Source organism: Arvicola amphibius, chromosome 6 (genome assembly GCF_903992535.2).
Source record: "Arvicola amphibius chromosome 6, mArvAmp1.2, whole genome shotgun sequence".
NCBI lineage: Eukaryota > Metazoa > Chordata > Mammalia > Rodentia > Cricetidae > Arvicola > Arvicola amphibius.
In genome coordinates this window covers 93,483,825-93,505,710 of record NC_052052.2, presented here as the reverse complement: position 1 = coordinate 93,505,710, position 21,886 = coordinate 93,483,825, and the positions used below count along the sequence as shown (strand labels likewise).

At 45.1% G+C, this 21,886-nt stretch overlaps 1 protein-coding gene across 2 annotated transcripts in view; it reads right to left on the bottom strand.

The window, feature by feature from the left end:
- The window catches only part of Pip4k2a (phosphatidylinositol-5-phosphate 4-kinase type 2 alpha), a 164,480-nt gene that overhangs the window by 78,135 nt on the left and 64,459 nt on the right, over window positions 1-21,886 (bottom strand). Inside the window, exon 1 of one of the 2 annotated variants that reach the window (XM_038333404.1) lies at window positions 21,509-21,532. The exons of the other annotated variant lie outside the window; for it this stretch is intronic. The gene's annotated coding sequence lies outside the window, so the exon portion shown is untranslated. Of the gene's footprint in view, window positions 1-21,508; window positions 21,533-21,886 lie in introns of those variants that run through there. 2 annotated transcript variants of the gene reach the window in all.

Genomic DNA, 21,886 nt, shown 5'->3' with positions numbered 1-21,886 from the left:
GAACCAACAGCCACAGTGACCAGGAAAGTGACTGACACAGACCAGTCCCTTCAGCTAGGAAGAGACTTTGTTGCTGCTTGCAGCTCAAGATGTTCAAAAACAACAGCAAAACACTCGGTGGTGTCAATGTACATAAACACTGTCCCTCTGGGTGACACGATGCCAGCAATTATCCAGACTCTAAGAAACGAATCTGGAAAGTTTCAAAGAGACATATTTTTTTTTTTAGTCAGTATCTAATATGCTCAAATAGTTTACCACTTCCTGGAAATTCATCTTGTAATGAGGGTACTCTCAAATCGTGCACCCCATGAAGGGGATCCGGGATTGGATAATAGGGTGCAGAGAGCCATTCTGACAGGGGTCCTAACTCTCACAGCCCTCTTGGAATGGGGTGCAAATCGCCATGCAGAAGATGAGGTGGCCTGTCACACAGTGGTCCTGTTAGCATCCCAGAGAGCAAAATAAATTTGCTGAAAAAGTAAGCAATGTGAGATAGCTATGCCTTTCAGCATGCCAATCACATAGGCATCATCAGTAAAACTTGCAGAAGATGGGGGAAGGGTTACCTTTGCACAGTTTGGCGCGTTTTTTGTTGTCAGTGTGGTAGATTTGTTTGTTTGTTTGTTTGTTTTCTTTCAGAGAGGAGTTTTAAAGAGAGTTCCCTATTGAACACGTGTTAAGACTCCAGAGAGGAAGTGCTGTATTCCTGGTCTCTTAGGCTAAACTTCTGTTTTCCTTTCCAAGCACAAAGCAGAAGGGCAGCCGGCTCCACCACCCGAGATCTGCCCCCAGAACAATATGAGGAAGGCTACCATTATGCCGGCAGTGGTGCTTTCCTGGACTCCTGCTTGCAGCTGAATTGACTGCATTTTTCTCTCCCTTCCAGAAACTCCACTGGAAAGACAAGAGAGGAGGTGAGGGATGAAAAACAGAAAACAACAACAAACCCATGACAAAGACTTGGCCCATCAGACAGCAGGGAGGAGAAATCACAGAGAATTTTTAAAAGAAAGAAAATAAGCAGAGTACTTAACTGACCAAAGAGAAGAAACTGCTGTCCTAACACACAAGAACTTGTAACTGGGCTGTTACCAAGTCCCCATAGCTGGAATCTCAAAAGCAGAGACCAGGGCTGATTTATTGAGAGCAGGTCCCAAGAGGCTCTGGGCTTAAGAGCCAGGTACCAGCTTGGTCCAGGAGTAAACAGAACTTGTACTCCAATCCCCAGGACGACTCCTCCACCCTCTGCCTTGCTGCAGGCACACCAGCAGTCAGTCCGGACCACTCCCTTGGGGACACTGGAGTGTTCCCCTCTGGAAAAAAAGGCCTGGGGGGGGGGGGAGCTCCACCACTGGCAATATTACAAAGGCTACCTTGCTTGTCACCCACCCATCAGCCAAAAGCATTATGCTCCATGCACCCAGACCTCACCCACTGGCCAGCAAAGCCTCAGGATGGAAGATGAACTAATATGAACAAGCTGATTCTTCCCCCGTGACTGTATGCAATACATGTGCCTAGTCTCAGCCTGTGTTCTGTGCAGCTGCTTACATCGAATGCACTGAGTTTCAGCGTGCCCAGGTCCTCAGAGTCACATGTGTACCCATCCCTACCTGAGCAAAACAAACACCCACAAAGCAAGCAAGCACCTAAAAGGATGACTGCAGAGAAACCTCAGACCCAAGCTATGTGGAGACATGTGGAGCTGACCTTGGGCATTCCCTCCACCAGTCAATCCAAGTGCTAAGCACTGCATGGAACACAGAAGAGAGTTCTTCGAAACAACACAAATGACTAAAAAAACCTCATTTAAAACATGGGTTTTCAACTACATTTGCCAATGCTAACCCTCCCCTAAATGCACACTGTATCTCGAGGGTTAGCTGAAGGTATGGGCGATGAGCGTCTGCAGACAGTGACTATAGGATTTTCAATGATGCATTTCATGTGGCACCCAGCTACCAAGCTTAGTGCTTCACTAAACTTCATTAAATTTCATTATGCTTCATATAAGGTACCATTAACAGCAAAAGCCCAAACAGACACATCAACAAACACAACAATCTCTGTACAACACTAGAGAAACGCTCTGTATTCCTTTTAGGGAAAGAACAGCTAAAGGTGCACAAAAGCCAATGTGAGACCAAATTGGCATGGATCCCTCTACCAGCTAATATCTACTGTTGACAGATGCCCTCAAGATAGGGTCAAAGTTCAGAACTTAAAAATAGAATAAATTACACAGCCAAGGGAAGCTTGCTTCATAGCTGCACCAAGGTAAGTTGATTCTAGCAATTCCCTGCCCGGCATTGCTAAGCGATTGCTACTTTTGAAGAATGACTATGTGCGGTTCTGGGAAAGTGGAGCACAGGCCCTCAACACTGTAGAATTTAGGGGGTGAGTCATGCGCTTCCTGTAGACACTGGTGAAACTTGCCAGTCCTCAAAGGTGCTGCTCAGCAGAATGCTACCTAGAAGCAAACCCCCCAGAAACGCACCTTACACCTTTCCTTTCTGGGGAAAGGCGAGACTCCACAGTAAGTCAGAAAGCGACACCTTTTCAAGAGAAACCAAAGTTTTGGAAAGAGAGTTAAATGAAAAGCAAGTATTTGTAAGTTTCCATGTTCGCCAGCTTGGCAATAACTCCAAACAAACAGCTGTGTTTGGGCCACCTATGCACACTCATATCCACATTCAAAAACTCTTTCTAGAATGTTCTATCTAGTCCATGAGAAATGTGGGCAGAGCACTCTGATTATTGATTAACTGGTCTAGAACACGGTGACTGGACGTTTAAAGACACACAAACCTCTTGGTCAGTTCTGAAGTCTTCAGGAAAATAAAACTGCAGCACTTAAAAGACAACAAAATAAAACCTCAGTACAGCTGGCGTGGGATAAGAGAGAACATGATAATTTCCACAGGCAGTGGAAGCGTTCCGTCATTATCTGGGTTTATGTATGTTTGTGAGGTGTAATTTTCAACAACAAAGCAATTAAAGCTAAGAAGCAAACTGCACAGAACTCAGAGCTAAGCTTCAAGGAAGTCATGGTTAGGTCACAATTTTGAAAAATAATTAAACAATTATAGAACTTGAACTAAGAAAGAAACAGTCTTTAACCAAAGCTACAGGTTCTTCGTAGTGTTCAAATTATTTAAATATTTAATTGGACTTCTAAAATTTGCAAATAGGCTACAGGGTGTGTAGTGGCATTTACATAAAAATACAACTCGGCCTACATGTTAGTATGCTCAGATCATACACTGAGCTACATGGATTAAAATCTCCTGCAGCCCACTGTTGTGAGAATTTTTACACATCTTTATTCATCTACCCCTGGGCAGAAAACAGAAAATCTGCTGGGCTTTGGGAAATAAAGGGTTCCCAGATGTTTCTAATACAGTCTTTTTCTGGGGTGGAGTTGGCACAATGGAGACAGAGAGCCCATCCTTCCACACTGGCGTGTGGTCAGGGCAACATCACCCTTTAAATAGTGTCAAAACCTTTCCCATAAGGCTGTTTGCTCCCTGCTAATGATGTATGATGCACTCACCAAAAGTAATGGCTGAGATGACAAACTGCCTGGAAGGAAAATGGTGCAGAAAAGGCAAAGTCAGGATCCTCCGGATGAGCCCTGCACCCAACTCCACAGGCTGATAAGGCCTTTGCACCAAGACTTTCCAGTTCTAAAGTTGGGGCCACATAGACCGAGGTGTCCCCACTGTGGCCCAGCATTTCCATGGCATTTTAAAATGAAGCAAGAGCCTAGTACACTCTCCTGTGGGCTTGTGTGAGCAGTCATTCAAGGAGTTTCAAACACCTAAGGGTGGGATCCAAATGTACTTCAAGGGGCGAAGCTCAGTGGTCATCACTTAGCATGTATGATGTCCTGGGGGTCCACAACACACACACACACACACACACACACACACACACACACAGAGAGAGAGAGAGAGAGAGAGAGAGAGAGAGAGAGAGAGAGAGAGAGAGAGAGAGAGAGAGAGAGAGAGAGAAAGAGAGAGAGAGAGAGAGAGAGAGAAACAGAGAGAGAGAAACAGAGAGAGAGAAACAGAGAGAGAGAAACAGAGAGAGAGAAACAGAGAGAGAGAAACAGAGACAGAGAGAAACAGAGACAGAGAGAAACAGAGAGACAGAGAGAGAGAGAGAAACAGAGAGAGAGAGAGAGAAACAGAGAGAGAGAGAGAGAAACAGAGAGAGAGAGAGAAAAACAGAGAGACAGAGAGACAGAGAGAATTAATTTTAAAAAGATACCCAATGATTATATGGGTGAGTTTTTAGTACATAAATCATTTTATGTTCTATGATGGTTTCTTCTCCCTCAATTTTTAGAACATATTGTACTGAAAACCATTAACTAAGCTATGAACCTTCCTATTTGATATGCTGAACTCGTCACATTTTTCTGGCTGGTCACATTCTTTGGCCTAAAATTATCTCAGCCATGTGTATATGCACCGAGGAAAAAGCAAGCAAGCAAACTGAGAAGCAACTCAAATTCTGTCTAAAAAAGAAGTAACTGTTTAGCAAACAGCATTCCCAAGCTGCTGTACTTGAGCGAAACAATGCTGTGTCTAAGGCAGGCATGCAGAGGACGAGTTTGGCATAGTTCTCCTTTGTGAAGGAAAGCATTTCCGAACAGAGGATATTCTACTCTGAAGAGTTATTCTAAGAATCTCGCAGCTTGGGTCTTACCATGCCCACACAAGTCACAGTGGACTACAGAAAATCACTTATTTAGATAAAAATTTAATTAATTTATTTGCAGCAGGGTCTCATATCCTCCATAGGCTGCCAAAGATGACCTTAAACCTCTGCTTCTCCGGCTTCCGCTTGATAAGAGATGGGATTAGAGGCTTGCACCACTGTGCTTGTGAGGGTTTTTGCTTTGTTGTTTTTGTCAACTTGACACAAGTTAGAGTCATCTGGAAGAGAGCACCTCACTTGCGAATATGCTTCCATCAGATTGGCCTCTAGGTGAGTCTGGGGGGCATTTTTTGTTTTTGATTAATGACTGATGCAGGAGGCCCAACCAATGTCTGAATGAGTGGCTGTATAAGAAAAGTAAGTTGGTCAAGACAGTAAGCAGCTTCAAGGAAGTCACTCCTCCATGGCCTCTGCTTTAGTTCCTGCCTTCAGGTTCCCGCTTGAGTTCCTGCTTTGAGTCCACCTCTTACAGGTGGACAGTGATATGGGAGTGTAAGCTAAATAAACCCTTTCCACCGCTCCCCACGACGCCTTTGGCCATACTGTTTCATCACAGCAGGAGAAAGCACGCTGGGACCCATCACCACGCAGGGTTTTCCGGGGTGCTGGGGCTGGGGCTGGGGCTGGGCCTGAGCTTCATGCATGCTATGCAGCACTCCAGCAGCTGAGCTACATCCCAACCCTCATTTTATATCTTGATGCAAAGAGTAGATATGTGGTTGAGATCAGGATTTGTTTGTGTGGGTGTGGGTATGTGGTATGGGGATCAAACCCAAGATTCTGCAAGTTCAGCAAATGCTCTGCCGCTGAGCTACACCCCAGCCTAAAATTGGATACTTTTAAACTTTTTCTCAGATGCTTGCATACTCACTAATAATGTGATGGAGTGCTTTAGAAATAACAACATGCAACAAGCTTTAAAAACAAAACAAGTGTCGCAGTTTAATGATTCATTAATTTTTAAAAGCATGCCACAGCAATTAACATATCTTCTAGTCACAAATACTTCCATTTGCAAACTGTCAAAAGAACAAAAGTACTACTGTTTTTATTAATTACTTTATAAAAAAGAGTACTTGCCTGCACATGAGTATGGCAGAAACATTTCTGTCCCTCTTCTTAACACATCATTCTACATATTATATCACTACAAAAATAGAGGGGTCAATTCACCAGAATTAGATGACAGAGAATCCTAATTCCTAGCTGATCAGCTGACAGTAATGCCTCTTTATCCACCTGCTATGAACATGAATTTAGGATACAATCTACCCAGATTTAGTTTAGGCAGTTCTCTGGATTTTAAACTTGGAAATCTCTAAAAGTTTGAACAGGAAACTGTACTCTTAACTATTACAAAAACATCCAAAACTTTCTCTTGTCATGACAGATCAACTACCTTTATGGACTTTTTCCTGAGAAATTTAGGGCTAATCTCTTTTATCAATATAATGAGCAAACTGCAGGCATTTAAGGTAACCTTCCTCTGCTCCTGGCTTTTCCAACGTGCTTCTAGAACAAGCTACCCTTGTCCCGAAAGGTTTTTGGAGAAGCCATGCACGGTTTGAACAGTCTGTTTTCTCTAACAACTTGTCATGAGCACCTGTCTCTTTTGCATCAACTCCAGGTAACCTAAAGAGACAGCACTGTCTCCTGCTCATCAAGGATGGAAATCTAAGAAATTACTTGAAATTTCTTGCACGTGTTAAGCCAAAATCTATTATGAAAAAGAACCCACTTCCTGTGGCAGTGGGCAAATTTGTTATGATGCCTAATAAATTAAGTTTTTCATTGCTCCCAGCAAACCACGCAAGGGTTCTGCCTGTGTGAGCTGAAGAAGACCCACAGTGTTCAGTAACAGCAACTATCTGAGAACTCTGATGACTCTTTATACAAAGACAGTCTGAGGAGAAGAGAAGAACAGAACCAACACTTGTAGCTGCAGAGGAAACAAACATCCCATGATGAGAGCAAAGTTGGCCTGCGGATAGCTTTCTTCTCTCCCAGATTACAAGTGTGTTAAGGGTAGAGACTACATAGATTTGTCTTTCTACATTCCTGTCCATCCCTGGGGACAAAGTACAAGAAAGTTGAGGGACAGTTTTAACTAATTTCTTTACTTAGAAACTGAAAATGTGACTTGATCATTGTATCTAGAAAAGTGAATTTTAATATTCTTAGAGATCTTTCAGAAAGACACAGGATCAATCTTCATTTACCAGGCAAAAAGTTTGATCTGATTAAATAAAAGCATATTTACTCCAAACAAATAAAACTTGTAAATGAAGTAAAAATCTTCACCAAGCACTCATTCCATTGGTCGAGGAATTCTTAAGAAAGAGGTTTCCTTCTGTGTGTCTGCATCATGTTTTAAATTAAAGAAGAATGTCCACATCCAGTATTAAAATAAGCTTTATAATTTTATATACGTTTGTGAGCCTTTATCACCTTCCCAGGCCCAGGAAATAACCAGAAAGTGGCACCCTAAATACTTTCAAGTGTATAGAAGGAAATAGTAGCTTTTCTTATTAACTACAAACAACAAAAAAGAACTTTCCTGTGACTCTCATACAGTCTGTTAACAGCCAATCAAACAATGCCTAAGGATGCATCCAGCTTTAATATATAAGCACCTTTGAGCCTATTATCTCAAGGTCAGGGGATGGAGCACAATGGTAGACCTCTTGTCTGGGGAAGAGTAAGAACAAAGCTTCAATCCCAAGCATTAAACATCCCTTTTAATAATAATAATAGAAGAAACACATTCGCCATCTCTAAACACAGAGAACTGAAACTTTGAAAATGAAAGTGTCAACAGCTGCCCACAGCCTGGTTAACTTAGTATCTTATATGTATCATGGCTAGTGTGGGTTTTCTTTTCTTTCCCTTTTTGGTTTTTCAGTGACAGGGTTTCTCTGTGTAGCCTGGCTTTCTGGAACTCTGTAGACTAAGCTGGCCTTGAACTCAGCGATCTGCCTGCCTCTGCCTCCAGAATGCTGAGACTAAAGGTGTGTACCCCTCCTGCCCAGCTATCCATGACTAGTTTTCACGGATTTTTCATGAATTTGGATAAAGAGCAGGTTAGACCCGTGAGGCTTCTCTGCCAATTGCAGAGAGCTCAAGTGGGCAATGACTTTATGAAAAACAGTCTACCAGGTGAGCTCATTATAAACAAGCTATCCTTTTTCAAACACCCCATAATTCTATATATTTTAAAGCCCGGGAGTGAATTTTTAAGTTTTTACTTCTGTGTATATGTGAGTGTATATGCACGTGCCCACGTGTCATGCACACGTGGAGGTCAATTCTCACCTTCTGCCCTTTGTCTCTTTGTGGTGCGCAGTGTGTGTCCACAGGCTGGCTGGCCCTCAAGTTTGGGGCTCTCTGTCTCTGCTTCCCATCTTGCCACTGCTGTACCGGGGTTACAGCTGGGCATGACTGCACCCAGCTCTGCATGGTATGGGGGTTTAAAGTCAGGTCCTCAGACTTGCACAGCGAACCCTTTACTCGCTAAGCCATGTTCCCAGAAGAGAGGGACTTTTAAACAGTCCATAAACAATATCCGAAGATAAACTGAAGATTCAAATAACGTAACCTATAACTTAAATTTTCAGTGGGTTCCCACTTCTGCCAGAAGACAAACCCTCCAGCACAGCTTTGGCAGATATCACCATCCCGGTCTGTGGGTTGGTTAACTCAGTCACTCTACTTTTCTTCTGCCGATTTGAATCAGCAGGCGGAGTATACACTGAAGCAAACCAAGCCAGACGAAGCTACTTACACTAATACAGATGACGGGGGAAAAGAAAGCTATCTGGATGGCTTTCCCCCTTAGCTGACTGGACCACCTACACAATGCTCTCTGTGTCGTCAGCGAGCCCTATGTGACTGCCAGTGCCCACAGGAGCGAGGCTCCAGCAGCCCCCTGTGTGATGTGAAACTGTCAGAGACTGTGGGCCATTTCCTCTTCCCAACTTCTAATTTCAATGATGACTTATTCTGCCCCAGTGATCACAGTATTCATTATGTGGTTGAGCCTGCTTCCTCTAACCCCTAGGGCACAGAACACTGTGAGTCCTGACCGTGCTTATTATATACTTTAAGGTTATAAACATCATGTTAAGTGCACTATTCCGTAGTTATCTGGACCATATCAAAGTAGCTGCTTAGTAAGAATCACTAAACAACTGTTACAGTATGAGTGAGAGAACGACTCTTCTAAGTGATGGGGATTCGGCCACGAAACCGCTTTCCCCTGGGGGTGAGAGTCCACTGACTCAGCAGCTTCAGGAACTGTTGTGCTTGCTCCCTTTAGATCAATGACACTACCGTTCAGTTTTCAGACATCAGCAAATAAAAGATTATCAATAAAACACTAGAACGAGCCACAGAGAATAAAGAAAAAGCACCCCCAATGCAACAACAAAAACCTTATGTTCTAAGTGTTGGTTTCTGGAACTGCAATGGCCCCTAAGCCTCAGCAAGGACATGCAGATTGGAGGGGTGGCTCAGTGTCCATCAGTCAGCCTGGGTCCATCTAAGCCAGCAGTTAGGTAGGACACATCAGTTCTCCTCTTTAAATAGAGCGGACGCTAGGCTGGAGCTCTATGGGAGAGTGTTTGTCCAGTATGAGCAAGGTCCTGGGTTCGAGCCACAGCACCATCCACACAAAGGAACAAAACCAAACGGCTAATGACGTGGAAATGGAGGCTGTGGGAGCTGGGCAGGAACTAAAATGACAAATTACCACAATGCGACCACCATAAAGAAACGATGCCCTATGTTCCATGTGCTCTGTATAGAGGCAATAAATAATAATCTTTGCTACTAATTTTTTAAAACGGCTTCCTATAAATAATAACGGTAATAGGTGATAGCTATTTTAGCCTTAATATCTGTCTGCTGTCTCCAGCCCTGAGTTGTATGTCAAATCCCTAATCTTTAATGTACTAACATTTGGAGATGGAGTACCAACATTTAGGCAATTAAGGTTAAATGATGTCATAGAGCTGGGGGGCTGGATCTGACAGGGTTAGTGTCTAATAAGGGATATTTAGAAAGCTTACTTGTTCCCCCCACACCTCCCTATAAGTCATGCTAAGTACGTGGTCTGGCGAAGGGCTGTATAAACAGAACCAGAAGGTGGCCTGTGCAGGTTATCTCACCAGAAAACAACCCTACCAGGAATGTTGGGCTTTCCAGCTCCCTGAGCTGTAAGGAATCCGTATCTGTTGTCTAAGGCATCCAGACTACGGTCTCTAGTTATGGCAGCCCATACTGGCTAGCACGGCAACCTGCAAAGTAAGAATCCTTGAGTTTGTGCTTATTTTTACAATTTTGGAGAAGTAGCTAAAGAGGAAGAAAGAACCCATCTTCCTTACAGTGGAATTCCAACACTAACCGTGGGAGGGACAACAGAAACACGGAAATGCAGCAATGTGCAAATCTAATTACTTCAGGCTAAGAAGGAGCAGCAGGTGTTAAAATGTCTGATGAGAAGCAGGATAGTGACAGGAAGATGCTCAAGAGCAAAGGGGACAATAATTTCACCATGGAGACAGCTGATGCCACCCTGACCAAGCACTGCTGGTCCTCTTACAGGCTGGGGACTCTTGGCCTTCGCTTTGTCACATTTTTTTTATCTGACGGAAATTCTTTGAAAATGAAGATCCCGATGGTATTTAGTTTAATGTGCGTCATTTGGTTCTCTCCCTAGTCTACAACTTAGTTGGTCTGAGAGGCTTCTGCACCACAGAATGCATCTCGGGACTACGTCAGGTCCCACTGGGTAAACCACATCTCTCCCAGTCCATAAGCAGGAGCGGTGGAATTCACACGTAGGAACCGCATTTCTGAACGTCCAGCTCAGTGTTGAATGAATACTAAACCCCTATGGACTGTTTTTAAATAGAAATTATGGGGGGAGGGGATAGCCAAGTATGGTGGCACATGCCTGTAATCCCAGCCTGGGCTACACTGGAACGAGGATGAAAGTGGAGACATTTTCCATCGGGCAAACACTTCCGTTTCACACACTGCCATGAATCTTTGCTTTTCTGTCCCTGCAGCCCTTTTCATCAGCAGCATCCACCCTTTCCGAAAACTGAATCCAGCGTCGCCAAGGCCAGCATTTATTTGGGGCTCACTACACACCAGGTGTCTGCTCATGTTCTACAGTCTCTCCTACGGGGTCACTTTAACAAGCCTGTGACACAGGTTCAGCTCTCACACACTGCACCCCTGGGGGAGGAGGAGGAGAGCCAGGATTTAGGGGCATCACAGCCTCTGTGCTGCAGCTCATCACTGTACCCCCAAAACAGGGCTCCGTGCTGCAGCCCATTGCTGTGCCTCTAGAACATGTTCTTCATTTAACCTTAAATGCCCCTTAAATGTTGGCACTCCATCTGCACATGTCGGTACATTAAGGGTCAGGGCTGGAGACACTGTATCTCTTAGCCGTGGTGCTGGGAGGCCTCTTGTTTATATGCACATAAATAAATGAAAAGGGCATACATTTTACAAGGAAAGAAAACCTGCTGGGTGGGCTATTACAGGAGCCAGAAGAAAGCTGCTTACAGGTAGACAGCAACTAGAGAAGACACACACAAAGCTTCCAAGAAGACTCTCAGTGTTTGCAGGTCTACACGATCCTCTGCTCTTCCTACCTTACCTCCTCGCGTTGAGAACCAAGGCTTTTCCCCAGTTGCAGATAAAGAGAGGGGGCACAGTGGTTGAGGATAGGGTACGGCCTTCAGCAGAGAGAAGGGACCAGCTGAAGGAAAGGGAAGAGGAACATGGGAGCAAACCCTAGCTGGGAGTGGATGGGATACATGGTGGGGGCAGAGGAACTGGGGAGCAAACCCTAGCAGGGAGTGGATCAGATACATGGTGGGGACAGAGTAACTGGGGAGCAAACCCTAGCAGGGAGTGGATGAGATACATGGTGGGGGCTGTCATTGATTTCCAGGCCCAGGACCCTGCACGCGCTAGGCTGCATTACCACTGAACTCCAATCCTCAGCTCCAGCTCTGCTGGCACAGGCTCGGACTCTGCAGCCAGGCAGGCCTTGAACTCAAGCTCCTCTTGCTTGTCTCCTGAGAGCTAAGATGATAGCTGTGCACCTCTGGGCTCCACTTTGGACGGCCACTCTCTTTTCTGAGAGAGGGTCACAGATTATAGCCCAGGCTGGGCTGGAACTCAATATGTAGCCCAGGCTGGCTTTGAATTTGTTACAATCCTCCTGTCTCAGCCCCTTAAGTGCTGGAATCACAGGCAGAAGCCACCATGCCTGCTTCGAATTATCATTCTTCAATGCTATACTCAGAAGCTGTTCACAGAGTGCCCTGAAAAGAGTTCCTAAAGTGAGCACCACACAATGAGACAGATTATGGCTATGACAGTGTAACACTGTTTCCTCAAATCTCTGCCCCAGTATGGCAGCAGGTCGGCAAGTGAGGGACCAAGGGGTCGGCCCACACAAGTCAGTCAAACTCTTGACAAGGCATCTCAGGTGGGGTCTCCGGAGCATGGGGCGTCCAGTGTCAGTGCCCTAGGCTACTGTGTGCACACCCTGCTCCTACAATAGAGTCCACACAGGAGCGGGCCTGCCACTGCTGTCCACTCTGCCTGCATGCACTGGAGCGGGCCTGCCACTGCTGTCAGCTCTGCATGCACAAGAGGGGGCCTGCCACTGCTGTCAGCTCTGCATGCACAGGAGCGGGCCTGCCACTGCTGTCCACTCTCCCTGAGAAAACACTGACTATATCTTTACTGACTTTTATTGAAAGAAAAATGTTGGTAAATCAAATTCAAATCACAGTCATTTGACTTCCAGGCATGAATTGGTGATGAAAGGAAGTGCAGCTGGCCACCAACAGGGCAGACAGCTGAAATGGATTCAACCCACCTGCAAGATGCTGTCCAGAAAAGACAGCGGGGGCAGAGGAGTCAGCTGAGGGGTGTGGGAAGGCAGCTGTGACAAAACTGGGCGCCCGTTCTAGAACTGGCTATGTCTGCTTCCATTTGTATCATTCCTTACTGTAAAGTGTACCGCAGGGCATCAGGTCACCTGACTTTCCTATAGTGCTTCCCACTCCCTGGAAGTTGTTTCTGCCATATCCCGCACGTGTCACTGCCCGCTGTATCCCCCACGTGTCACTGCCCGCTGTATCCCCCACGTGTCACTGCCCGCTGTATCCCCCACGTGTCACTGCCCGCTGTATCCCGCACGTGTCACTGCCCGCTGTATCCCGCACGTGTCACTGCCCGCTGTATCCCGCACGTGTCACTGCCCGCTGTATCCCACACGTGTCACTGCCCGCTATATCCTGCACATGTCACTGCCCCCATATTTACTTTGATTATAATGAACAGCATCTTTAACAGATTTCACTTTTTTTTATTTACGTGTGTGTGTGTGTGTGTGTGTGTGTGTGTGTGTGTGGATCCACAGGCCTGTGGATGTGCAGGTAAATGCAGGTGCCCACAGTGTCCACACGGATCCCCTGGAGTTGGAATTACAGGCACTAGGGAGCCCGATGGGGGTGCTGGAACCAAACTAAGCTCTTCGGCAAGCAGAGAATGATAATAACTGCTGAAGCATCTCTCCGGCTTCTGAAATATCATCTTTAAAAGTCCAGATTTGTAAAGTTAATTAATGGATAATTATTTAAATTATAAGAGATTGTTTAAGGGGGTTAATTAACTGAAGTGCTCCTTCCCAAGGTGTTTCCTCTGTCAAGCAGAAATGAAAACTCTCTTAAGAATTTTTAACTTTTAAATTTATAGAGAAATCATTCTGAGCACATAAAAATCACATAAAGCAAAATTTACCTCTAATTTCACTCAATACATATTAATCTGTTGGGAAAAAGCCAAAAAAGCCTGCTCTGTCATGTTTGCAACCTGCAAACCTGACAGGTTTGTATCCTCTTCCAAAACTCCAAATTTGAGCAACCGCACCCCCCACCCCCCCATCAGGTAACTATGCCTTATTTGCTTGTTTAGTTTGCGTTGGTTTCAGATAGAGCATTATCATGTAGCCCAGGCTAGCCTTGCACACTCTGTATTCCCACTTCCGCCTCCTATGTCCTGGGACTGAAGACGTGACGCATCACGCTGGGATTAAAAACTGCTCTGTGATTGGGCTTTTAAAGCTATAATCTCCGTAGCTCTGTGTTTACAGAGGTATGTAGTACGGAGAAACCAAGATGGAGGAGGGGTCGTAACTAAGTGACAGAAACAGTCGGATGAGCACAGGAAGGGAAGAGACGGTTGCATACTACTGAGAGCAGAGACTGGCGGAGGAAATAATGGAAGGAAGAGGACTTGGGCTTGGATGAGGGAACGGGAAAGGAATGACTTCATGGGTCATACAATGAGTTGTAAGCGCCTGGAGTCAGGGCTTAGAGGTGGTCATATGACGAGGAACTCTCCACGTCAACTCCATGGATGCCACAGAGTGAGGTGGAAGGATGAAAGATGCATGCCAGGTATTACGGAGCTGGCCTGAGTACCAGTGGGCACAGGGCAGTGAAGGAGGGGGAAGACAGAGAATGGGGAAGAGGGAGCAGTGGCCAGAACAGGGCTTTAGTTTGGACAGGAAGCTTTGCTACAACAGGAGAGGAACCAATGTGGAACAAGTGCATGACCCGTTATTTTGGAGTGTGAGTAGACACATCGTGGGATGTCTGTGCAGTTACAAAAAGGATTCTGCAGCTAGAAGTGCTTCGAAAGAATCTGCAAACTGATCTTCGCTCAGCTCCAGGAAGAACCACGTTAGAGGAACTCATAATGTCACAAAGGGATTCAGAGTCAATGAGGTGCCATGCTTGCCTGGAACAGGACAGAGGATGTGGCAACGAACAATGAAAGGGTTTCTCTGGGAAAGAAGGGGGGAAGATGGTTCCCTTCCAGCCACGCTGAGGGACTACAGCGACCTCCTACCATCACCAGCCGTTTACTTTGTCTCTTATTCCACTGCAGGTGCAGCTTCTGTTACACAAGGGCCGCACTGCTACTTCCTGCACAGTTTCAAGGTAGAACAGGGCATACAAACACTTGCCTTCAAGTCTGAAGGGCAGACTACTAGAATCCAAGTTAAGGGTCCAGATTTAGTCCAAACTTAGTCAACTCCGTACTAGTAATTGCTAAGGAATAACAGCACCCCCACCCCCGACCCCAGCATGGACACTGCTCTCTGCTGTGAAGTTTGCTCCAGCCGGCAAGACATCAGCAGACGACGTCCAAACACAAGTATGATACACTCTGCCTGGACCTGGCCTTCTTGTGGCAGCCTAAGCGAAGTCAGCACCAGATGTGTGTGTGTGTGTGTGTGTAGGTGGTGCATTCTAGTTCATCTACACCCTAGCGTCCACAGGTGGCTACAAGAAGTGAACCAGAAGAACTGTCAGTCAACTGAGTGGCATTTTGAAGGTACGAAAGGGAGTGCAATGGTCCGGTGCACTCAGCCAGGCAGTGAGGCAGCACAGGGCACAAAGAGCTGCCTCAAATGACGCAGAACCATTCATGCTTGGCCCTGCTACTGCCAAGATGGTCTGGCTCAGAGGGGCACTCAGAGGATGCCCCGCTTGGGGTGCACAGCTCTTGGTGTACCTGGTCAGACACCCACGGCAGTACTTTTAAACATGTGTTTTCTAATCCACAGAACAAACCTGAATGGATAATTTAAAAATTATCCTGTAACAGATCTATGAATGAAAATCATCTCTGCAAAGTCTGTCCCTTTGGAGATCCTGTGTTTTATAGTTCATCAGCCACTCCCATCACCCATGTCCTGAGCAGTCCCCTGGAAGCTGGACTGTGGTGCAACCTGCAGTAATGAGCCCGGGGCGGCTCGGGGAGGCTGGGTCGTAGAAAACGGTGGTGTAGACTCTGGAGCAGGTTTCATCCTCCCAGTTGGCTGTACTTGCTTAGAATGGATATAATTAAAGCAGAAAAGCATTTGCTTTTGATTTTAAAACATCCTATAACATATAAAGTTGGAGTGTGGGACATTAAAAGTACATCGTTCTAAATGAACTCCATCGTCCTTCTCATATTGCCTCTTTGCTTTTAACAATCTCTTGTTTATGTAAGTTTCCTTATTAAATCTCTCTATACACACGGTCATATGCGTTGGTTAATTGGACATAATTCTTTCTTCTCCCTTGGTTTTTTGAGACAGGGTTTCTTTGTGTTGCTTTGGAGCCCATCCTTGTATACCAGGCTGGCCTTGAACACACACAGAGATCCTCCTGCCTCTGCCTGCTGAGTGTTGGGATTAAGGACGTGTGCCACCACCTCCCAGCTAATCTGACCTAATGTTACAGCTTCTCTCAGTACTTTTAGGCAGTTATTCTTTAAAGTGTGTCTTTAAGTGTTCCTACATAAGCATGAAAACAGAAGGGCACGGGGAATCTAGCAGAACTCATATCCCCCACTTTCTCGATTCCATCTAACACTTTTTAAAGGAAGTATTCAGTTCTGCTAGGAAGCAGACATGAGAGTTTAATAGGGAGAGAAAGCACCTTTCTTTTGCTACTCTCTATGTAGTTGAAAGAAATTTTCTGGCGAACTTGTTTTCCAAGACATATGTTTGACTTTGAAGCTTACTGAAGGTCTTACACTCATGTGTCCTAGACTATCTGTGGCACTGCTATTCCCGAATACTAAATGCAGCACTCCTGTGATACACTATTTTGAGTCATTAGCCACATTTTTTGGTCCCCAAAGGTCTCCAGCACACTTTTAAAACTTTTAAAATGTATTCTCTGTGTTGCTACACCCTGAGGGGACAGTGGTTGAGAAGCCACCTAGCTGGAAGGAATAATCTGGAGGCTACAGCCCGAAGCACGGGAACTCACCTTCCAATTAGTTTGTTTATACCTAAAGGAAAACCAATTACAGTCAGCACTGTGGTCAGGAGGAGAGAGGGGTAAACACAATAACAACAACAACAACAACAACTCTTCACGAACTATCCACCAAACAGAACATGAGGAAGCAAATGAGTTAGGTGGATAGATCTGGTGGAGCTAAGGAAACCAAGAAAGAACATGGAGAAGGTACTGCTGTCCTCCACACATGGAACAAACACCCCGAGCAGAGACAGTATGTGCTGTGCTTCCCAAAACATCAGAGACAACGCGAGCTGCACTAAAAGCCATTCAAAGGGAGTTTTAAAATGTTTGAATTAATTTAATGACACTCAAAAAAATGTTTTTCTCCTAATTTCTCAGGAGTTGTGTGAGGTTTCTCTATTTCACTCTCTTTATCTCTTTTGTTTGTTTTAAGACAGCGTTTCTCTGTGTAGCCCTGGATGTCCTGGAACTCACAGAGATCTGCCTGCCTTACAAGTGCCACCACTGCCTGGCTTTTCTTCCTCCTTTTAAATGTATGCATATTCTCACCACCACCGCCTTCAGGGCAAAACTGACTTGGAGGTAAAGAAGAAACAGGTGGATAAATCAGGAATGCCAACTGGTAAGAAAAGAGCAGCAAAGTTCACAGCAAATTCACCTCTAAATCCTTGAGATTAGAGTACAATGTTTCATGACACGAGGTTATCTAATTTTCCTAATTAACCCCCCCCCAAAAAAAGATAGCCATTAGTGGTAACAAATTCGGTTACACAGAAGGGGTGAATTCTGGTATTTCACAGTGCGATGTACACTAGGATAAATAACTTATCTTTCGAAAAAGCTAAAAAAAAAAAGGGTTTTAAGCATTTTTACTGCAGAGATAAAAACAAGTATGTGAGGTGATGGACATACTAATCACCCAGAGTTGATAATTCCATAAAGCACACGTGTACCAGAATATCATATAAATATACAATTACAATTTTCCAATTTTAAAAAGTCATAGAAACCCTATGGCTATTTATTATAGCAAATACAAAGAGCCATAGAGTACAACTTAGTGTGGTATTGAGTGAGTGTGTGTGTGTGTGTGTGTGTGTGTGTGTGTGTGTACGCACATTGTAAAGACAGGATCTTACTACATAGCTCTGGCTGTCCTAGAACTTGCTATGTAGAACAGGCTAGTCCTGAATTCTGAAATCCATCTGCCTCTGCCTCCCAAGTGCTAGGATTAAAGGTGTTTGCCAACAGGCCTGGCCTGGCCTGGCCTGAAATTTGCTGTTGTTGCATTTTCAAAGCACCAACAAAACAGACATATTTAATTCAGAGAACCAGGAACAATTAAGGTCATATAACGTCTTGGTCAGCACAAATTCACAATCTCTACTTCAGTGTATGTCAAGAAAATCATTATGCCAAATTTCATCCAATATCCAGCCGTACTTTAATTTCCAAACATAATTAAAGCTGGCAGTTGTACTACGAAGAATCAAATTTCAACTAACCAGTCATTGTTGTCTTTATTTATTTTTTCCTTTTTGAAAAAAAAAACAAAAAAATCATCAGGCTATCTCAAGCAAAGGATTAAGAGAGCTTTGGTTAGAATTTAAAGCCATGAGTTAAGCAGATATTTCACACAACCCTTTACAAGAAGCTTGCTGGATGTCTCAAACTATTAAGACTATTATATAAAGATACATGGGTCTAACTTAACAGGGACTCACCACAGGATGATGATAGAACTGCATCCTGGGAAATTTTCTCCCTTAGCAGCACCGGGTATTTTTCTACCCACAAACCTTGGTGACAATCAAGTGCTCTCTCTGTGGACAGAAGGGTACTCCCAGTGAAAGAGTGAAGCTAGGACTCCTTCTGCAGAGGGCTGGGTTTGTTCACTGGCACCAGGTCTTGTTCTTGAGACTGAGGCACTAAAGGGTAAAAGGAGCATAACTGGCCTGCAGGGCAGCAGCTGGGACAGGAACGCTGGCTGGCTGGGACCTACTGCCCCGCAAAGGACCCAAGAGTGGATTATGCTGATGCTGTATTATAAGGCAGCTCGCCCAGCAACTTGTGCAGAGCCTCAAGGACTGCCATCCTCCTCACAGAGTTCCGCTGAAAGAGACAATGATGGGCACATCCTAATATTCAGCCTTCTCCCTAGATCCAATTTATTTACCTTCTCCTCGGCCTGGGAAAATGGATTCTAGCCTCCATGATTGACACTAAGTTGCTTAAACATGCCTTGGTTTTGTATTCCCTAATGTAAAGGGGAAATGAAGGGCAGATGCAATAGAGAGGGGCTGCTGCAGCTGGATTAAAAGAAAGAGCACTAGTACATTTCTTTTTCTAAACACACAGCAAGAACATGGTGGCTAGCTTTCTAGGGGAAAATTACCAAACCAAAAAGCGATCAGCAGCATTAAGAGGCATGAGAAAGATTCAGACAAAAATGCCAAATTTTATTCATGCTCTAGCCTTATCGACCAGACAAAGCAATGTGGCTGCAGTTTCTTATATCTACCCCTGTACTCCGCGTTGTCCATGCTAGTCTACCTGATGGCATACGGTGCTGCACGCACACACAGCAGAGGGACTTGGAGGGGTCTCTGGAGACCAGCTACCCTAACTCCTTGTTTGCAAATAAAGAGTCCTAGGACTGAGGTCATACATGGTGGAAGTGGGGGAGACTCCATGGCTCCTCCAGAAGGCTCCACTTTTACCCACAGAAGGGCGTGAGCTGTGAAGGGTGCTGAGCTGACCAAGGCCACTGTCGTGACAGAGACTCTATTTCAGAAAACAGATCCTTAGGGACTGCAGCACAGTGAAGACGGACAGATCGTGCACTCTCTTTGAAAGATTTTCATGGTTACATAATTAATATATACTCAACCTTCTCTTCGGAATGCTCGGCCTGCCATGTGTATCCTACCCTTCTCAATGCCCAGAGCTGTCTGGTTCTCACTGAAGCAGTAACTCTATGGCCACGACCTGCTCCCCAACCAGCACAGTTCCTCATTCCCTAGCCACACACTGCCCAGTGCATGAGCGAGCAAGACCCGGGCAGGTGTACCGAGTCTTCTTTCTCAGCTTCTCCCAGGCCGGCCCCACCAGGCAAAGCAGAGACACAAAGGCAGAAGTAGACAGCGTTCCATCTAGTTTGTAGGACACAGGAGGCACAGGGAAAGGTCCTGGCCAGCATCACCTCCCAACCTCAGCCTGGGCTGCAGGACTGTCCCTAGATCTGCAGAGAAACTCCCCTTTCTGCCTAGCGCACCTGGGTTTCTGTCACTCACAAACCTCTAGGCTTTACTCCATTTTGTTTTGAGGATACTTAACATCTAATCAAATAAAACTATACTAATAAAAGGCATGGAAGCTAGCAAAAATCGAGCTCATCACTCAAAATATAACCATGTGCACATTTTACTAAGATAAAGAGTAGGAAGTTGTAGATGCGTAGTGTTCCATTCTCAAAGGACATGAATTTATAATGGGCTTCAACAGACCTGCAGCTCAGTCAGTTAAAAAGACAACACGTGCCGTGGGCAAGATGGCGCATGCCTGTAATCTTGGAAAGGTGGGGCAGGAGCATGGTGAGTTCAAGGCCAGCCTGGGCTACACAGAGAACATGTCTCAAAAATAAAAATAATAAGTAGAAAATAGTAATTCAATGAAAGTACCTAGACTGGAATAGACCAATGAAAACTATACACTCTGGCTCCCAGAAAAAAAATTGGTCTTGTTCATTAAAGTCCTATAACCCTCACATTTCCCTAGGTAGTTTTGTATTTTTATAATTATCGCTGCCCTTTCTTTCCTGTGACTTTAATGCATCCTAATTACACCTCAAATCTGTCTCATCTTGTGTCACTACATACTGACTGTTCCCCACTTGGAATGTAGAAATGAGACAGGCTCCTCATGGGGACGGAGCCAGAACAACGGCTGGGACCTCAGAGCTCTAGTTTCCTACAGCAGGTCCCAGGCTACCTACCACTTCCCACCTCTTCTTGGTCCCTCTCCCGTGTAACCAGTCTGGCCCAGCGGTCGGCAATCTTTAGACAAACCAACAAAGACGTCAGCATTTGCTTCCATGTTATCTTTGTCTACATTCAAGCTATACACAGAGGTAAGCAACACACACAAGTAACGGACTGTGTGGGAGTCATGGCTAAAATAGTCACTGCCTTTTGACAACCACGGTTTATTCATAAGTCTGTCTCAGGAAAAGAATTAATCAAAGACCCTTGTTTAGTTGACATAAGAAGCTCAGTGCATAGCCGCACTTATGCAGCCTGGAAGAGGTCCTAAGCTAGGGATGGGCTTGGTGTCACATGTCCCTAAACCAGCACTTTGGAGATGAGTTTGAAGCTGGCCTTCCCAGTGAGCTCCACATTAGGCAGAGCTGCTCAGTGAAACCCTGAATCAAAAGAAATGGGGAAGAGGGGAGAGAAAGCAGGACCTACACTAGGGCTATCAAACCACCTACGGTTTATAAATGAAGACAGTTCACTAAACTGACCAACCTAGGAGTCCTGTATGTGCAATAACTCCCTGCTAACTGCAGAAGGCAAACAACTGCTCAGCAATCTCCAGATGGGTGTGACTCCAAACCTACAAGACAGCAAACCCCACGCAACCTTTTTTTTTTTTTTTTTTTTAAACCAGAGCTTGGGGATTCATTTTCCTGGGATATAACAAGTAAGAGACAGGACCATAGACATTGCTTTGGGTCACAAGTAGAAACTGTCTTGAAACAATGAGCCCATCTGCTGTGCTGTTAACAATGTAACAACCCGGGCAAACCAAGGAGTCTGGAGGCTCTCAAAAACTAAGAGGCGTACACTAGCCAGCATGCTCCACTCTGGCAGGACCAGGCTACTCTGCTCAGGGAAGGACTTTCCTTCTGAAGGACTCACCTCTAGGTAGGTGTCTCTCGGCAAACCCCCAGCTGTGGCCAGAATCAAACCAAAAGGACAGGAGACTAAGACTTCTTCCAGACTTGTGTTTACATTCTTATCAAATGAACTCAGATACTCCTCAGCTAAGGGCTTGTTCCTCTTTTATTTCACAAAAATAGCTTGCAGTTCCAGGGCCTCCATTTCCGTTCTGTGTCTAGTCATCTCATTCTCTTCTCAAAGGTGACAGATTTCAGTCCACAAATATACAACCTCCCGAGAGACAGGAAGTCAACTGGCTTGACTGGCACACCATCAAGAGCACCCTCGCTTCTGGAATGTGCTGCTGGTTAGGGTGAAAGCTGAAAGGCCCTTGCCACACCAGAAGTGCCAAGAGCA